Below are 16416 nucleotides of genomic sequence, written 5' to 3'. Positions count from 1 at the left end.
TTCAATCCCACTCTTTCCTTGTCACGCTCCCCGCTCAGCGCCCATGGCATGCCCCGACTCGCCTTCTCATTGACTTCCAACCAACACTAAAGGCCAGGGCCAAAATAATTTGTGTCTGTTCAATAAAACATTAAAGACCATCATGCCATGTCCTGCTCATTCCCTCTGCCTTCCCACTCTCTCCCTTACTCCCCTCTCTCTCCCCTCTCATCCCTTCCTCTCAAAGGTCTTGTTAATGTTTCAAAACTGCACATAAGACAGACCAGCCAGACGATTCATTTGAAAGATACCCACAGGGCACCTGCAACATCTTTCTCTGGCTCTACTCGTCTTCTGTAGTTTTAACACCTAGCTCTACTCTGCTCTCTCGCTCTATTCAGAGAGAAGAGTGAAGGGGTGGAGGGTGGCAGGCCAGGCGCAGCGAGGGTAGGGGGTCGAGGGGAGTGGGTAAGGGGGGGGGGGGGGGGAAGCGTACAAAGTGTACCCTGCAGTTATAAAGAGCAGAGCTCTTTTCAAAAACAGCCTTTTGATGTGTGCAATATGTTGAAGCAAAATGGGTTAAATGCTTTTAATGCAACAGTTTTTACTTGTGAGAGTGGCGAGAGAGTCAGTAATCCACACTAAGTGGCAAATCACTTCTTCAAATGTATGCTAATCTGACCTGTTTTTGGCACTCATTCCTAATGAGATCAGTATTAATGTTGGATGTTCTGTGTCTTACATATGTTATGATTAGGTCTATAATAGGTTCTGGGCATAGAATTACATATATAATTACTATATTCTACATCCGATCATTTATAGGATATCTATGGTTCTGGGTCTTTTGTGCTTTATACAGAATCTATCTGCTGTGTTCTCGCTCACTTTGTATATTTATAACACTTTTAGAAAATATAAGTTGGTAAATACTTGGGTGCTAATAAATTAATTTGATTCCAAAAGAGGGCGAATCATCACTTTGGGAAGACGGAGGACGTGTGCATTAAATAGTCATGTTGTCTTGCTATGATGTGCTTGCTGACTCGTGCAAAAGGCATATTGACGAGTCAATTTAGGATGCACAAACTAATGAAGCGGAGAAGTAAAATGCGTTTTTATTCATTCAACGCCTCTCTGAGGCGGTCGATGTCTTTAAAAAGTGTAATGATATCTTATCAGGTTTGAATTAATCATAAAACCACCTTTTCGAGTTATTGACATTTACACTTCTCTGAGCACAAGAACAATTTCCGTCTCTCTCTGAATAAAAGCGGACAGCTGCTGGTTATTTCCAAAATGCTTAAAAAAAAAAAACTTCTAAGTGCTGAGCTATGAAAACCAAATGCTGGGTGCATTCATTTCAGATAAATAGTTTACGGCCAGGCGAGTAAATTATGTATTTGTTATACTCATGAATCATTTGATCATAATATCCCAAAGCAGTTTTTGCCTCATTGTACATCATTTCTCTAACTATGTCAGATGAGCCCCTAATTTATTTTCTAATCTCACAACATGTCTCTGTTGTAAATATGGATACTGGTCTTTCTACTTATTTATTTTACAGAGCTGTTTTTAATATTTCATTTCTCAGCAGCAGAAATGTCTATTTGTTTCTAAAAAGAAGCATGATGCTATGAAATAAATATTAGAAACTATAATGTACAGTCCTTAGCATACTGGAAGGATATACATGATTAAACAGGAACCAGAAGTTGTACATGGAGCCAGGGCCTAATTTGGTATCTGAGCATTGTGAGAGGGTTTAGCTAGAGTTAAACTAAACCCCTCTATTGCAGCATGTTTTTGAGGCTACAGCCTGACAGGATAGTTTAGGCAGATCAGATGACTGCAGTGTTGCAGGTTCAACCCATATGTTGAGAAACCTGCTGATATACCCTCAGGCTTAGCCGTTTGTTGTCAATCGCTTTGGTAGGCATTCTTTTTTTGACAACTGTATTAAATATGGGACAAAATGCAAAGTATACAAACTGATACTATCAACATACCAACGCATGCCACCACTAGATTTACCACTCTAGATTTGCTCATATTATTACCTTTAGTGACTTAGGACTCATCACGACATGGAGTGTAAAACAAGTACCACAAGGTTCCAATTGAAGACCGGTTATTTTTTTACCATTAATATGAATGATATTTGCTTTTCTGTGAACAATTGTACGTTTCAACTTCATTATGATGACATTACCTTTAAAGGTGTACCTTCTTCCTTTTCAACTAGCTATTTTTGGGTATTGAGGTTGGACATGGGTGGTGGTGGTGGTGGGGGGGGGGGGGGGGGGATGAGGCAGTGGACGTCGCAAACAGGTTATTGGTTTATTGAAGGTTTTAGTTATGCTCAGTCGCCTGACAAGAAATCAAATATTCCAATGTTCGCTGCTGCCCCTCAGTCTGATGTGCAATCGGTCAGGTCACAGCAAGACGTCCAGTGTGGTGGTGTGGGTCTCAGGGTGCTCCTGAGTTAGTCCATTTGACTAACCACTGCATGGGGAGATGGGATAAACACCATTCCTTCCACAACGTTTACCATCCAGACGTAAACTATTAGGTTTGTGTCCCAAATGGCACCCAGTTCCCTAAATAGTGTACTACTTTTGAGCAGAGGCCCATGGGCCCTGGTCAAAAGTATTACACTATAAAGGGAATGGGATACCATTTGGGATGCTGCCATTGGGGAGAAGAGTTTAATGTCTAAAAAAGAATGTGAGTTTTAACAATATTTACTAAATATATCATCACATAATAAATTCATAATCAAGGGCAAAATGCACTGACAGCTTCAATTAGTCAGGGCATGGACTCTGCAAGGTGTCGAAAGCGTTCCACAGGGATGCTGGCCCATGTTGACTCCAATGCTTCCCACAGTTGTGTCAAGTTGCTGGATGTCCTTTGGGTGATGGACCATTCTTGATACACAAGGGAAACTGTTGAGCGCGAAAAGCCCAGCAGCATTGCAGTTCTTGATACAAACCAGTGCACCTGGCACCTACTACCATACCCCGTTCAAAGGCACGTAAAAATATTTTGTCTTGCACACATACATAATCCATGTCTCAATTGTCTCAAGGCTTAATAATTCTTATTTAACCTGTCTCCTCCTCTTCATCTACGCTGATTGAGTGGATTTACCAAGTGAATATGGGATCATAGCTTTCACCTGGATTCACCTGGTCAGTCTATGTCATTGAAAGAACATTATGTTCATAATGTTTTGTACACTCAGTGTATTGTTCATGTCTGTGTTAATATATCTCAGTTATCATTTGCATGTAGATGTTTATCTCTGGCATATCTCTCAGGGATATTTGTCAATTTATTCTGCTTTGCAGGCAAGGCAGCGTTCATCACCTCCTCACAAGAGCTCTTTGAGCATTTGAACTGTACACAAAAGGTTAAATGTCAAGCATTTAAAGCAATGGGCACTCAGGGTGACTGGAGCAAGGAAGGAAGGAGGAAATTAAAGTACATTTTTATGGCGGGAGAAACTGACACCTATTGATAAATGAGCACCTAGCTGTTTGCTTGTAAGAATATCAATTAATTTCTTGTAACACGCAAGAGGAGTCATTAAAATAGGTGAGAAGACCTTGACTTCGCAATCTCAACAAAAGCGTAAAGGGAATGAGAGAGAGAGATGAGAGAGAGGGAGAGAAAGAGAGAGGAAGAGAGAGAAGGGTTGAGAGAGACATTGAGAAAGGGAGGGAGAGGGGGCAAAAATAGGGAGCAAGAGGGAGAGAGAGAGGGAGAGAGAGAGGGTTAGAAACTGAAAGATAGAGAGAGGTAAAGTGGGTCGTGGTCTCCACATCAAACCACCAATTAGCAAAGTAGCAACAGCGTCGGGCCAAACACTCACCTTCTTTATTAATCTACTTAAAGGACCCCTCCAGAGGAAGTTGCTGCCACTATTTCAAAGTAATTCCGGTCCTTGTGCGGGAAGGCTTGCTTAGTTTCACCCTCCAAACACCGACTTACAATAGATTACTTGTTAGATTACTTGTTATTACTGCATTGTCGGAACTAGAAGCACAAGCATTTCGCTACACTCGCATTAACATCTGCTAACCATGTGTATGTGACAAATAAAATTTGATTTGATTTGGCTCCTTATAAATACTGATTAATCAATCGTGCACATCTCCACCTTCCTCTGTGTGCACAGGCCATACTATTTTAGTCACAGCCCACACTCCGCAAGTTGTATAAACAAACCTAAAAAGCGAGGTTAACTTCGCTAATTGCTACAGAGCACAGCAGAGCTAGCTACGATGAGGCGGAGGACAATCCATTCTCCTCCTCCCTCTTCTGCAATGGAATTGAATGATCAACGATGAAAACATAGTGTATTGATACTACTGGAGTTTTACTTACTAAGCTAGAGGCTAGCTAACCTATAAAGCTAGCAACTGTGGGTAAATGGTTCCAAAGTTGTTTCAAGCATAAGAGTACGTGTAACTATGCTAGCTAGCTACCATTTAGCTGTTTTTCTGTTAAGCTCAATATCTGTAGAGTAAAGGTTAGGTAGTTACTAGCTACTATACCCAAAATGTAGCTAGCTTGTTAGCTACTTGGCTAGCTAGCTAACTAAACAACAGTTGGAATGGCCTAGCTAGCTGTATGTTTACAATCCCCACTGGCTGGCTACTAGACAACCAATATAACAATGGGCCCTAATGCTTTTTGTAGGGAGCTAAGGATAGCAGCTCTTGCCTGTATCAGTGATGGATGCTAGCTAGAATGTGGACCAATACTTTTATAGCAATATAGCTAGTAACTAATACCACAGGCCAACTTCTTGCACATTGTTTTGATGAGCTGATATTTAGTGAAAACAGTAGTGGTCCTAAAACGGAACCTTGAGAAACTCCGAAACTTACCACTGATTTGTCAGAGGATAAACCATCCACAGAGACAAACTGATATATTTCCGACAGATATGATCTAAGCCATGCAAGAACTTGTCTTTGTAGTCCATAGCTTTTTCATTTTTGGAGGGAGAAATGGGAGATTCGATATAGGCTGAGAGTTTTTTACATTTTTACATACAACTTCCAGTAGTTCAGTTGGAATAGGGTCAAGTTTCTTTAATTAAAAAAAAATGTAACCTTTATTTAACTAGGCAAGTCAGTTAAAACTTATTCGGGATCGGTGTCCTTTCCACGGGACGGTTGAGCAAATGTAGGCTAATACAATTAGCATGAGGTTGTAAGTAACAAGAACATTACCCAGGACATATACATGTCTGATATTAGCAGAAAGCTTAAATTCTTGTTAATCTAAATGCACTGTCCAATGACGCTCACCAAATTGGATGTCTTCCGACTAGCTTGGAAAGACAGTACTGTGTAATATCAAAAAGCCCTCACTGCTGCTCAATCAGCCTACTTTTCCAACCGGATTGTGGGAGAATTAAAACTTTAAATGTATTTTATTAACTGTCGCAAAGTTAACTTAAAAGCAACATTTGCCAAGTCAGGATGACCATTTCAGCAGTAATGAATTCATGAACTTCTTCAACGAAAATGTCATAATCTTTAGAAAGAAAATGACAGACTCCTCTTTGAAAATGCATATTTCTCCAAAACTCAGTTGTCCTGAATCTGCATAGATGTTCCAGGACCTCAGATCAATGGAGTCACTCTAGTTTTTAATCCTGTATCTCTTGACACATTCACAGAAATAGTCATGGCCTCTAAACAAACAATTTTGGATTGTTTTTGGGCTCCCGAGTGGCGCAGCGGTCTAAGGTATTGCATCTCAGTGCTAGAGGCATCACTACAGACACCCTGGTTAGAATCCAGACTGTATCATAACCGGCCGTGATTGGGAGTCCCATAGGGCGGCGCACAATTGTTCCAGCGTCACCCGGGTTTGGCCGGTGTAGGCAGTCATTGTAAATAAGAATGTGTTCTTAATCAGCACAACAGTTTTCAGCTGTGCCTACATAATTGCAAAATGGTTTTCTAATGATCAATTAGCCTTTTAAAATGGTTGCTGATAATGGGCCTCTGTACGCCTATGTAGATATTCCATTACAAATCAGCCGTTTCTAGTTACAATAGTCATTTACAACATTAACAATGTCTACACTGTATTTCTGATCAATTTGATGTTTTTTTAATGGACAAAAAAATAGCTTTTCTTTCAAAAACAAGGACATTTCTAAGTGACCCCAAACTTTTGAACGGTAGTGTATATATAAACATGCATAATTAAACACATACATATACAGCCTTATAACATGGTTAAAACAATAATGTTGATATCATGGCTGGTCAGTCCTTGCATCCATAGCTCTGTCTATTAATCTGAGCGTGGTTACATTTCTCTAGGCCCATCCCTTAGCATTTTACAGAAACAGAGGCGGGGCAACCGTTTTGTTATTGTTTCATCTGTGGATTTACTGTCACGTCCTGACCTTAGTTTTTTTGTTAGGTCTTTGTTTTAGTATGGTCAGGGCGTGAGTTGGGGTGGGTAGTCTATGTTCCTTTTTCTATGTTGTGGTTATGTGTTTGGCCTGGTATGGTTCTCAATCAGAGGCAGGTGTTGTTCGTTGTCTCTGATTGAGAATCATACTTAGGTAGCCTTTTCCCACCTGTGTTTTGTGGGTGACTATTTTTCCGTGTCAGTGTTTGTTCCACAAGGGATTGTTTATTTTGTTTAGTTTATACACGTTGTTATTTTGTATTTCAGTGTTCAGGCAAATAAACATCATGAACACGTACCATGCTGCGCATTGGTCCGATATTTCCTACTCCTCCTCAGAAGAGGACAACGAAAACCTTTACATTTACCCTTAAAACAGCTGCATATTATCAAGATATCAAATTGTCACCAAAAAGAAGGTAAACAATAGGCATATAGCAAATGCAGCATACAGAATTCATTTTCACATGTAAATAGCACTTTCAGTAGTGCTCAAAGCAGCCATTCCATGAGCGCATCATTTATTTTTCAACTTGAATCAATGAGCCTAATCAGTAATCCCGGATTACGGGATTCCAAGGTCATATTTTTTTCCATATTCTGTTCCAGTTAAAGGGTTGTTCAGATTCACTTAGATGTTTATAAATTACAGAGATCACTCCTTTCGGGAGTCCACATCATTTATTTATATGGTTCAGTAGTTAGGTTGCCCAAAGGACTCCGTAGGCCAGCATAGCTGACATAAGTTGTATAAACAAACACGAACAAGAAAAATGGATTTACCTGGTAACGTGTGTGTCATTCAAATCTTGGAATGTTCTCCAACCTTTACTGTCCATGATATCGGCAACGGTACGGATTCCCCATTTGAACAATTGGGGGATGCAAAAGGCTGCCCTCCAGATTGCAAGGCATTATTGCGAAATATATGGGCATGCCATTTTGATTCCCCGTTACAGTATTTTACAATTGTGTGAAGAATAATAGGACCAAAGCATAGTTTACATTGTTTAAGGGACATACAGTATCAGTGAGGACCACCTCTTCCAAGGCAGTAGGAAACACCATATTTCTCTCTATACTCAGCCAGGGGGTGGAAGAATTTAGGATGGGATGAAATGCTAGTGCATGGAAATAGAATTAAAAGTTTGGCATGGATACTCCCCCTACGTCTTTCCCTCTTTGCAAGTTTGTTAATTTTATCCGGGCTTGCTTACCAAGCAATATCATTTTTTTTACCCACTATGGATTTTATCCCTATAGCCAGAAGGTAAGAGACAAGGGAAGTATTGAGCTACAGAAATTCAGCAGTGGTAATATATTCATTTTGACAATAGATCTTCCAGTTAAAGCAACTCGGATATTAAATCAAATCAAATTGAATTTGTCACATGCGCCGAATACAATAGCTGTAGACCTTACCATGAAATGCTTACTTACAAGCCCTTAACCAACAATGCAGTTTAATTAAAAATTGTTTTATTTAACCTTTATTTAATTAGTCAAGTCAGTTAAGAACAAATTCTTATTTACAATGACGGCCTACCCTGGACCAATTGTGCGCCACCTTATGGGACTCCCAGTCACGGGCCGATGTGATGCAGCCTGGATTCGAAGTAGGGACCTCAGTGACGCCTCTTGTGCTGATATATATAATGGTGCCGACAGAGATGGTCGCCTCGCTTTGAGTTCTTATGAAACTATGCAGTATTTTGTTTTTTTTATGTATTATTTCTGACATTGTTACCCCAGGAAAGCTTAAGCCTTATTACATACAGCCGGGAAGAACTATTGGATATAAGAGCAACGTTAACTAACCAACATTATGACCAGGAATACAACTTTCCCAATTTGGATTCTCTTTTCGGGCCACCACCCAGGACAATGGATCTAATTCCAGTAGTCAATCCTAAACAATGGCACCGCAGAAGGGGCAGACGAAGCGGCCACATGGTCAGACTCGGTAGACGTGCACATTGCCCACCGCTCCCGAGTATACTGCTAGCCAATGTCCAGTCTCTTGACAACAACGTAGATGAAATTTGAGCAAGAGTTGCCTTCCAGAGATACATCAGAGATTGTAACATTCTCTGTTTCACCGAAGCATGGCTCTCTCGAGATATGTTGTAGGAATCGGTTTAGCCACCGGGCTTCTCAATGCATCGCGCCGACAGAGATAAACACCTCTCTGGGAAGAGAAAGGGTGAGGTGTATACTTCATGATTATCGACTCATGGTGTAATCATAACAACATACAGGAACTCAAGTCCTTCTGCTCACCCGACCTAGAATTCCGTACTATCAAATGCCAGCCATTTTACCTACCATGAGAATTATCGTCAGTTATAGTCACAGCTGTGGACATTCCCCCTCAAGTAGACACCAAAACGGCCATCAAGGAACTTCATGCAAACGGGGCATCAGACCATCCTAGAGACATTAACGACACTCAGGTGTGTCCTATTTACTCATTATGATTTACTTGTTAAAAGAGGTATGTTTTCTGTTGTCCTTTGCAGAAGCTTGAATTGTGTGCCCTGAGTGAGTTTTCGAGACTTGGTGTTGGTTGTGGTCCAAGTGTTACTGTGATTATTCTGTTAACATTTATCAGTAAAATGTTATGTTTATCCTTAACCACTGACCTCGTCTGGTCTCTTCTCTGCACCTGGATCCAACCTTAACATGTCACAATATTTTGATGTGTTTAACACTTTTTTGCTTACTACATGTCTCCCTATCTGTTATTTCATAGTTTTGATGTCTTCACTTTTATTCTACAACTTGGAAAATAGTCCAAATCAAGAAAACCCCTTGAATGAGTATGTGTCCAAACTTTTGAGAGGTAATTCATGAGCTGAGTAAAACATTATTAAAGTGACTAGTGTTCCATTATTAACTTGGCCAGGGATTCCATGTCTATTTATATTTACATCGACACTGTTTGCTGGCCCTCTACTTAATCTTGGGCCTAACAATACCCTTGCCAATATATCCTCAACACCGGATTCTCTGACCATTATCACTTTTATTCAACAGGCTAGCAACATATTCAAATAATGATAGACATTTTTATTAAAATTATTTTTATTAATTTATATTATTTATATTATTTCATCCTTCCACAGGATTTTGTCCCAACACAAATCAAGGGATGCTAGAGACACGACTCAGTCATCATGTTCTGTATCTATGGACGCAACCCAGTTGTTCATTCTCAATGGTCCATTGCCATACTGGCTGGCAACGTTCTTATCCCTTGCTTGCTAGATAGCCACTTATGGCTAACTTACAGTCATGTCAAAAAGAGATGCCAGAATAACAGCAAAGTAGCTGCATTTGCATTTCCTTAAGCTGTTTCCTTGTGACATTTATTTGGATACATCACTAACAATGAGCTAATGAGGTGCGATTTTGCCTGGCATGGTACCCAGCTTCTCCTGCCTAAACAGTTCATAGAAAAGATTGCTCATGAAGGAAGTTGGGTTGCCCGCCACCACACCAGTTTCAAGTCCTGTGACCCGCACATTGAATTTACAGGAATCATTGGAGTGATTCTGTTTTATCTTTTAGGAGTTTGATTATCCCTTACAATTTAACTTGCGCTGTTACCAGATCATGGAGTCGCACCTCTGTCGCATTGGGTGCCTTCTCCAGACATTCCACTTTGGTTGAATAGGTATCTACTTTAGCAGTGAGCACTGCAAATGATTCATTTACAGGTTTTAATTGTAAATCGAGGGGAGAGGTAATCTCCTTACAATTTATCGCAAAGTACCAGCCAGCTCTTTCTGTTGTCTGGTATTGAGAGCTGCTATGTTCCCACAGTTGACAATGATGGTGCCGGAGGAGATGTCTGCCATTTTACGGGCTCCTAACCAGTTGTGGGATTGTGTTTTTTGAATTATTTGTAACTTATATTGTACATAATGTTTCTGCTACCGTCTCATATGACAGAAAAGAGCTTCTGAATATCAGGACAGCGATTACTCACCTTGTACTGGACAAACTATTTTTCTTTAACGAGTTGGACACAAAGGTTCTACTTTAGACACCCGCAAATCCCCGTCATTCATATGAGGAAGAGACAGAGATAGGAGGAGGTAGGTCGGGGTGCCTTGCAAGGCTCCGACAACAAGTGAGTAATCCCCCTTTATCAGTCCTGTTAGCCAACGTGCAATCATTGGATAACAAAATGGATGAGCTCCAATCAAGACTAACCTACCAGCGGGACATTAAAAACTGTATTATCTTATGCTTCACTGAATTGTGGCTGAACGAAGACATGGATAACATATAGCTGGCTGGGTTTTCGGTGCATCGGCAGGATAAAACAGCTACCTCCAGTAAGACAAGGGGTGGTGGTCTGTGTCTATTTGTAAATAACAGCTGATGCACAAAATCTAATATTAAGAAAGTCTCAAGGTTTTGCTCGCCTGAGGTAGAGTATCTCATGATAACCTATAGATGACACTACTTACCAAGAAAGTTTTAATCTGTATTTTTCGTAGCTATCTATTTACCGCCACAAACCAATGCTGGCACTAAGACGGCACTAAACAAGCTGTATAAGCAAAAAATAAAATGCTCATCCAGAGGCCGGGGACTTTAATGCAGGGAAACACAAATCCATTTTACCTCATTTCTGCCAGAATGTCAAATGTACAACCAGAGGGGAAAAAACTGTAGACCACCTGTACTCCACACACAGAGAGTGGTACAAAGCTCTCCCTCGCACTCTATTTCGCAAATCTGACCGTAAATCTATCCTCCTGATTCCTGCTTACATGCAAAAACTAAAGCAGGAAGCACCAGTGACTCACTCACTAAGGAAGTGGTCGGATGACACAGATGCTAAGCTACAGGACTGTTTTGCTAGCACAGACTGGAATATGTTCCGGGATTCTTCCGATGGCATTGAGGAGTACACCACATCAGTCACTTGCTTCATCAATAAGAGCATTGATGAAGTTGTCCCCACAGTGACAGTATGTACATACCCCAACCAGAAGCCATGGATTACAGTTAACTTCCGCACTGATCTAAAGGGTAGCGGGACTCCAACCCAGACGCTTATAAGAAATCCTGCTATGCCCTCTGATGAACCATCAAACAGGCAAAGAGTTAACACAGGACTAAGATTGAATCGCACTACAACGACTCTGATGCTCAACGGATGTGGCAGCACTTGCAAACTATTACGGATTACAAAGGGAAGCACAGCTGCGAGCTGCCAAGTGACAAGAGCCTAACAGATAAGCTAAATAACTTCTATGCGCACAACGAGGCAAACAACACTTCTAAAACTAAAAGCATTGTATTTGGAACAAAACACTCACTATACCCTAAACCTCAACTAAATCTTGTAATAGATCATGTGGAAATTGAGCAAGTTGAGATGACTAAACTGCTTGGAGTAACACTAGATTGTAAATTGTCATGGTGAAAACATATTGATGAAGTAGTACCTAAGATGGGGAGAAGTCTGCCTATAATAAAGCGATGCTCTGCCTTCTTACAAGGCAGGTCCTACAGGCCCTAGTTTTGTTGCACCTTGACTACTGTTCAATCGTGTGGACAGGTGCCACAAAAAATGACTTTTTGAAATTGGCTCAGAACAGGGCCGCACGGCTGGCCCTTGGATGTACACAGAGAGCTAACATTAATAATATGCATGTCAATCACTCCTGGCTGAAAGTGGAGGAGAGATTGACTTCATCACTACTTTTATTTATGAGAGGTATTGACATGTTGAATGCACCGAACTGTTTGTTTAAACTACTGGCACACAGCTCAGACACCCCACAAGACATGCCACAAGAGGTCTCTTCACAGTCCCCAAGTCCAGAACAGACTATGGGAGGCACACAGTACCACAAAGAGCCATGACTACATGGAACTCTATTCCACATTAAGTAACTGACGCAAGCAGCAAAATTTGATTAAAAAAACAGATTAAAAAACGCCTTATAGAATGGCGGGGACTGTGAAGCAACACAAACATTGGCACAGACACATGCATACACACACACACACACACACACACACACACACACACACACACACACACACACACACACACACACATACGATAACATACGCACAAAACATACACATGGATTTAGTACTGTAGATATGCGGTACTGGAGTAGGGGCCTGAGGGCACAGAGTGTGTTGTGAAATCTGTGAATTTATTGTAATATTTTGAAATTGTATAAACTGCCTTAGCTGCTGCTACTCTTCCTCAAAAAGAAATATGTGCCCAAATACAGTGAAATGCATTTTTTGCTAACTCAAATCCCAACAATGTAAATTTTCATTAACAATGTAATATTTGAAAAAACCTCAAGAAATAAGAAGAAATATGAGGAACACAATAAGTAAGTAAGCATACTGTACTCTATACAGGGTCAGTCACAATACCATATTTACAATATGCAGGGAAACTGGAGTCATCTGTGTTGGGGTAAGGTGACTAGAAAACAGTATATAAGATAAACAGAGTAGAAGTAGGTTGTATGTGAGTTGGTGTGTGTGTGTTCAGAGTCAGAATAAATGTATGTGCATATTACGTGTGAGTGAGCAGATGATGGAGTGAGCGTGAGTGTGTAGGGCCCTGTAAATGTGCATAGAGACAAAAATACAAATAAAAAGTCAATAAAGATACAAGGTTAACTCAGATAGTCAAATCAAATCAAATGTATTTATATAGCCCTTCGTACATCAGCTGATATTTCAAAGTGCTGTACAGAAACCCAGCCTAAAACCCCAAACAGCAAGCAATGCAGGTGTAGAAGCACGGCGGCTAGGAAAAACTCCCTAGAAAGGCCAAAACCTAGGAAGAAACCTAGAGGAACCAGGCTATGAGGGGTGGCCAGTCCTCTTCTGGCTGTGCCGGGTGGAGATTATATTAGAACATGGCCAAGATGTTCAAATGTTCATAAATGACCAGCATGGTCAAATAATAATAATCACAGGCAGAACAGTTCAAACTGGAGCAGCAGCACAGCCAGGTGGACTGGGGACAGCAAGGAGTCATCATGCCAGGTAGTCCTGAGGCATGGTCATAGGGCTCAGGTCCTCCGAGAGAGAGAAAGAAAGAGAGAAAGAGAGAATTAGAGAGAGCGTACTTAAATTCACACAGGACACCGGATAAGACAGGAGAAGTACTCCAGATATAACAAACTGACCCTAGCCCCCCGACACATAAACTACTGCAGCATAAATACTGGAGGCTGAGACAGGAGGGGTCAGGAGACACTGTGACCCCATCCGATGATATCCCCGGACAGGGCCAAACAGGCCGGATATAACCCCACCCACTTTGCCAAAGCACAGCCCCCACACCACTAGATGGATATCTTCAACCACCAACTTACCATCCTGAGACAAGGCTGAGTATAGCCCACAAACATTTCTGCCACGGCACAACCCAAGGGGGGGTGCCAACCCAGACAGGAAGATCACGTCAGTGACTCAACCCACTCAAGTGACGCACCCCTAGGGACGGCATGAAAGAGCACCAGTAAGCCAGTGACTCAGCCCCTGTAATAGGGTTAGAGGCAGAGAATCCCAGTGGAAAGAGGGTACCGGCCAGGCAGAGACAGCAAGGGCGGTTCGTTGCTCCAGAGCTTTTCCGTTCACCTTCACACTCCTGGGCCAGACTACACTCAATCATATGACCCACTAAAGAGATGAGTCTTCAGTAAAGACTTAAAGGTTGAGACCGAGTTTGCGTCTCTCACATGGGTAGGCAGACCATTCCATAAAAATGGACCTCTATAGGAGAAAGCCCTGCCTCCAGCTGTTTGCTTAGAAATTCTAGGGACAATTAGGAGGCCTGTGTCTTGTGACCGTAGCGTACGTATAGGTATGTACGGCAGCCCACTTAGCTATTTTGTTAGCTATTTATCAGTTTTATTGCTTGGGGATAGAAGCTGTTCAAGAGCCTGTTAGTGCAAGACTTGATTCACCCGTACTGTTTTCCGTGTGGAAGTAGAGAGAATAGTCTATCGCTTGGGTGGTTGTAGTCTTTAGCGATTATGCTGGTCTTCCTACCACACCGCCTGATATAGACGTCCTGTATGGCAGGAAGCTCGGCCCCAGTGATGTACTGGGCTGTCCGCACCACCATCTGTAGTGCCATGCGATCGAGGGAGGTGCTATTGTAATACCAAGCAGATATGCAGCCATTCAAGATGCTCTCAATGGTAGAGATGTAGAGCTTTTTGTGGATTTGAATCAGTTGCAGAGTCAGGAATCAGTTGCAGAGGAAGGTGTTCAGGTCCAGAGTTCTAAGCTTGGTGAAGAGCTTGTTGAGGAAAATGGTGTTGAACTCTGCGCTGAAGTAAATGAACAACATTCTCACATAGGTATTCCTCTTATCCAGGTGGGTGAGGGCAGTGTGGAGAGCAATTGAGATTGCGTCATGTATGGATCTGTTTGGGCTGTATGCAAATTGGAGTGGCTCTAGGGTGTCTGGGATGGTGGAGTTAATGTGTGACATAACCAGCCTCTCAATGATTACAGAAGTGAGTGCTACAGGGCAGTAGTCATTGTGGAATGAACCTATAGAGTTCTTGGGGACAGGAATAATGGTGGTCATCTTAAAACGTGGGGATTATAGACTTGGACAAGGAGAGGTTGAAAATTACTGTGAATATGCCTGCCAGCTGTTATGCGCATGCTCTGTGAACGCTCCCAGGAATACCTTTGGCCAGCGGCCTTGTGGGTGTTGACCTGCTTAAAGACCTTTCTCACGTCAGCCTCAGAGATCGAGATCACCCAGTCCTCTGGGTTGGTGACGGCCTTCACACGGATATTGTTGTTGTTGTCAAAGCGTGCATAAAATGCATAGAGTTTATCTGGTAGAGAGGCATCATTGGGCAGATCACATTTGGGTCATCCTTTGTGATCCGTAATGGACTGTAGCCCTTGCCACATGTGGCGGTCAGCGGAGGATGTCTAATATGATTCCACCTTATTCCTATATTGTCCTTTTGCTCGTTTGATGACTCTGTGGAGGTCGTAGCGGGACTTCTTTTACTTATTTGATTCCTCGGCCGAAGCATCAGTGTTATCTATAATAGCTCTGTGTACATTAGCCCTCTCCTTTAGATTAGCGCCAACCTCAGTGTTAATCCAGGGCTTTTGATAGGGGAAGCAGCGAAGCCTCACCCTGGGAAAAACGTCACGGATACATTTTCTAATGAAGCCGGTGACTGATGGAAAGTTTTGTCAATGTTATCGGCAGAGTCTCAAAACATATTCCAATTAACACTAGTAAAGCAGTCCTGGAGCATAATCTCTGATTCTGATGACCATTTCTCAATGGAGCGAGTCACGGGAACTTCCAGGAAGGAAGCAGGAGTACGGAGTCATGATCTGATTTGCCAAATGGTGGACGAGGGAAGGCCTTGTACAGCGGTTCTTCCTGTAAAAGTTGCGTCGTACTGCATTACAGCTTGTGGCATGCCGCAGAATGGCATGGCAAGTTGGAGTGCAGGACGTCATAGTATTTTACTGTCAACCATTGTTGTCATTAGTGCTAGTTCGACCATCAAAGGGCATCTCTGAGAAGCTAAGTTATTGAAATGACATGAAGCTGTAGGCCTAAGTGTCCTGTTAGCTGTTTTAGCGTAACTTACTTATTGGCATAAAGGCCTACTTCCAATATACGGGGGGGCAGGGTAGCCTAGTGGTTAGAGCATTGGGCTAGTAACCGGAAGGTTGCAAGTTCAAATCCCCGAGCTGACAAGGGACAAATCTGTCGTTCTGCCCCTGAACAGGCAGTTAACCCACTGTTCCTAGGCCGTCATTGAAAATAAGAATTTGTTCTTAACTGACTTGCCTGGTTAAATAAAGGTAAAAAAAAAATAAATAAAAAAATTAAAAAATACAGTATATTGATCAATCATTCATTCATTTGTGTATGTCATCACACAGCATACAAGTCATCCATGTCTTTAAAGTAAAGCATTTTAGTTAAAA

The sequence above is a fragment of the Oncorhynchus mykiss genome, chromosome 4 (assembly GCF_057628025.1).
Source record: "Oncorhynchus mykiss isolate SJ-2025 chromosome 4, ASM5762802v1, whole genome shotgun sequence".
Lineage (NCBI taxonomy): Eukaryota > Metazoa > Chordata > Actinopteri > Salmoniformes > Salmonidae > Oncorhynchus > Oncorhynchus mykiss.
This window is presented reverse-complemented; position numbering follows the sequence as displayed.